Below are 4,111 nucleotides of genomic sequence, written 5' to 3'. Positions count from 1 at the left end.
GAAAGAACTGGGAATAAATGGACTCTATTTTTCCACTATCCTCTGGAGTCTCTCCTCATCACTCCTCCACTAAGACCGTATATTTTAATCACCCCAACGTGGGGGCTCTAGAAACAGGACACAATGTGTGGTAAACAGGATTTTTGTGGAGTCCAACATACTCTATGACCTCTGGAGGTGTTTCCAGCTCTAAAATTCTCTGTGATTTTGTAGAGAAGTTTCCTTGAATGTCATAGATTCAGAAGAACAAGTTTAAGGAATGGAGAAATGAGAAAAATCCCCATTAATCACAAAGAAAGCAGCTAGAATGTGTCCGAAGAGACTTTCCAGAAAAGAGGATGAAAATTACTCCTAACTCTTTAACTGAGAGCATCCATAAGGACCTTTGGGCTTGCAAGATTATCTGTGCTTGGGTGGGGTGTGGAAAAGAGATAGTTTGTTGGGGCTGTAATGAGAAAATGCAATAGAGCCTTTGGTCTGGGATGTTGCATAAATGGAAATGATTTAGGTCTCAGATTTCAGGGACAAAAGTTATGACTTGAAGTAGGGGGATTCAGGGACATTGGGGTACAGGTAAAGGAAGCTGCTTATATAGGGAAGTCTGAACTCCAGGGAGAGACTGAAGAACAAATTATCTGTTCCTTCTTGAATAGGAAATCAGCTTCCTTCAGCATCCTATTGTGATATGAGACAAGATAGACAGCAATGCTGGCTTTTCATGTGTGATAGAGTGGGATAGGAAGCAGTGTAGGTTCTGTGTTGCCAGAATTTTTAGTCCTAGAGATTAATCTTTCTTCTTAATCTTTTTCTGACTCTTCTCTCTAACCCAGCTATTCTAACTTAGCAATTAACAAGGGGAAAGACAAGAGTTAAGAAGAATTCACAATTAAACAGAAGGAAGATGCTATTAAGGGGGAATATCCTTTTCCTTCAGTCTCCATTGCTCCCATTTTTTGCTCTTCTAAAGTAACTGGAAATTCACCTTTCCCCATATCATTCCATCTTATCCTTTCTTCTTCTGTTTTACTTTATCTCTTTTCAATTCAGTCCCATCCCAAACCCTTTTTCTCCCTCAGGATATAGTATGCTGTATTAAAGGGGAAAGAGCATTGACCTTAGAATCAAAGGAACCAGATTCAAATCTCATGACTACTATTTGCTACTTGTATGTCTTTGGGCAAGTGTTTTCATAACTCTAAGATTTAGTTTTCTCATCTGTAAAATGAAAGATTTGGAATAGATGTTCTCTAAGGTTACTTTCAACTTTCAATCTATAATATTTCTCATTGTTAATACTTCCCATACCTGATCATAGTATCATAGAACTCTGGAAAGGGATCAGACACTCCCTTAAAGCATGGTATAATGGGGACCTGGATTTTAGATTGTACTATTAACTAATCAAGGGACAATGAAAAAGTGCTTTCCCTATCCTGAACCTCAGTTACTTATTTGGAAAATAGGGATTATAATCTCTGTCCTGTTTAGTTGCCCAATCACAAATCAGAAATAATGGCACACAAAATGATGTGGAACCACATACAGTTGGACAAAGTCCCCATGGCTGCTGGGATGATCCGGTAACAAAAATCATAGGATATATCAACTTATTTATTTGTCTAAAAAGATCATTATCCCTTCCAAGTCATTTGATAAAGCAGTGTCTAACATAGCTAGACACTCATTAATTCAGACTTCTCTAATTGAAGAAGTAAGCTGCTTTCTACGGAGAAAGCAAATCATAACTTGAAGTCATCCAGAGACTTCAAAGCTGTGTTCCATTCAGGGATTAGATGAAGGACTTGAGAGTTAACAATAGACAGAGAGAACATGAGACAGATATTGTAAATACCTACTGCATGCCACTTTTCTTAAAAATCCTTGTAATATTAGAAGTCTAATAATGTCATACATTCCTGCTCTTCAGATATTTGTTCTCCATTAGATTGAGCTGGACCACACCTGAAATCCCCATCCTGAGATTTTATCTTTTAGCTTAAGCTGGATCTTGCTCCTAATGCCCTTGCCCCCTTCCATTGAAATTCCTGCCATGGATGAGGATGGAACACCAGATTTTTGATAGGAGAAGACTCCAAGTTTGGGAAGATTCCATGTGAAGAAATTCCCTCTACCAACTCAGGATAGTTCCTTTTTTCCTGAATTTATAGTCTTAGAATTGCCTGGAGCAGAGCTCTCTGACTCAACATCCCACAAAATTCTCAGGTGCACAGAACCAGCTTAAGATGTAATTAGGAAATGATTAATAAAGTAAATAAAAACACAATACAACAAGGCAGTTTTCTAAATCAGTATGTGTTTTTGGAAAATTTGTTTCTATTTGACACTATTGTCCTTGAGTACTAAGAAATGAGGTAATTCATTCTACAATCCTACATTCTGTATGTGTCAGAGGCAGAAGTGGAACTCAGGTCTTTTTGTAGCTAACTACAAAACTATTAACTTAACTATTTCTTAGCCTTTAAGTAAAGACTGGATAATCATTTGTTGGGGATGTTATAAAATAGTCTCTCTGATAGGTATAGATGAGACATTCTCTGAGATCCCTTCCAGTGCTATGATTCTGTTAACTAAATAAACAACAAACTTTGAAGGACTTTAGCAATATGCCTTTGCATAACAACTCCAAATGAGTCTTACCTGCTTAAGGAGGCAACAGAACATGTTCATATTTCTCTCCCATAGTGCTACCCTGGCCTTGAAAGTACAGACTCAGATTTTCTTTGCAAATGTTCTTTAATTCAGATTTTTCCTTAATTCACATCAGCCTCCTGTCAGCTAGCTGAGATTAGTGAGGTTTGCCTGGAAGGAGTTAAAAAGGTCTGCTGCCTCCGTGCTCTGGATACTGAAGGCTGGCACAGGCTGCCAGGGTTAGATCCTGCCAAAATGGGTTTGCATGACTCAGTTGCTCTTTTCATGAGTCTCTGCAGCTGTGTATCATTATTTACTTGGGAAAGCATGAGACTGAACTCCTACTTTGTTGGAGGAGGGAAAGGAGGTTCTGTTCTAAAAGTATGTCTGTTTTGGAAAGACCGAGGAGGGAGAGTTTGCTCGTGATTTATATTATTTAAACCAAGTTAGAAATTCCCTTTAATTGTGTCTTCCTGAATTTATGAATAGTTTCTCCGGACTGCTTCTGGGAATGTACAGAGAAGTAGAGGATGGGATGTTCATTGTTGTAGCTACTGCCCAAATAGTCTCTAGCAGCTTGGAGAGGAGGAAGCTGAGGAGACACAAATCAGGAAGTGACAGTCCCAGGGGTCAGGCTGGAAGTTACGAAGGGAAAGAATGCCTATTGGAGTGGCCAGGGACCCAAGAAATTTTGTCATCTAAGACTCTACACTCTCTTCTGGAGGGGTCTCACCTCCTCAGAAACTCTGCTATTGTACCCCCAGCTTTGATGCTTTCCCTCAATGTGCAGAGAAGGGTTTTTTCTAAAGACAAATGAGCAATTAGTAAAATCTGAGGGAGAAATTAAAGCTGAATATTGCAAAATTATGATGACTAAGCTTAATCTCCAAGAAGAGAGATTAGAAGGCACATCCCTCACCTTCTTTTTAGAGTGCAGCAAAGAGGGAATACTCTGATCAAACTTTTTCCATATGTTGGTTAGTTTGGCTGAACTAGTCTTTTTTGTCTATTATCATTATTATGTTTGATAGGGAATGATTCTCTGAAAGGGAGAGAGGAGAGAAATGCAATGGGAAACAAAAGTGATCTAAAAACAAACTATATCAATATATATATATATTTAAAAAAAAAAAAACAAACCCTTTTTAATGTAAAAGACCAGAGTGAGCTGGTCATAGCTGGAGAGACCTTAGAGATCACCTCTTCCGTTTTCAGAGACAGAAGCTAAGATCCAGAGAGGAGAAGGATGTTCCCTAGGTCAGATAGCAAGATGAAAGCAGAGCCAAGGTAAGAATGCAAGGAGGTAAGGGAAGTTTGGAGTTCTTGTGAGGATTCTCCTCCTTCATCCAGGATATTAGCCTCTCCCTGCAAATCTAGTATGACCAGTTGGGATGAAGTAATGAGGTAAGGTTACTCTCGGCGACTTTTGCTAAAATTAAAAAAGACAAAAAACAAAACAACA

The sequence above is a fragment of the Sminthopsis crassicaudata genome, chromosome 2 (assembly GCF_048593235.1).
Source record: "Sminthopsis crassicaudata isolate SCR6 chromosome 2, ASM4859323v1, whole genome shotgun sequence".
In the NCBI taxonomy this organism is placed as follows: Eukaryota; Metazoa; Chordata; class Mammalia; order Dasyuromorphia; family Dasyuridae; genus Sminthopsis; species Sminthopsis crassicaudata.
Note: the sequence above shows the minus strand (reverse complement) of the source record.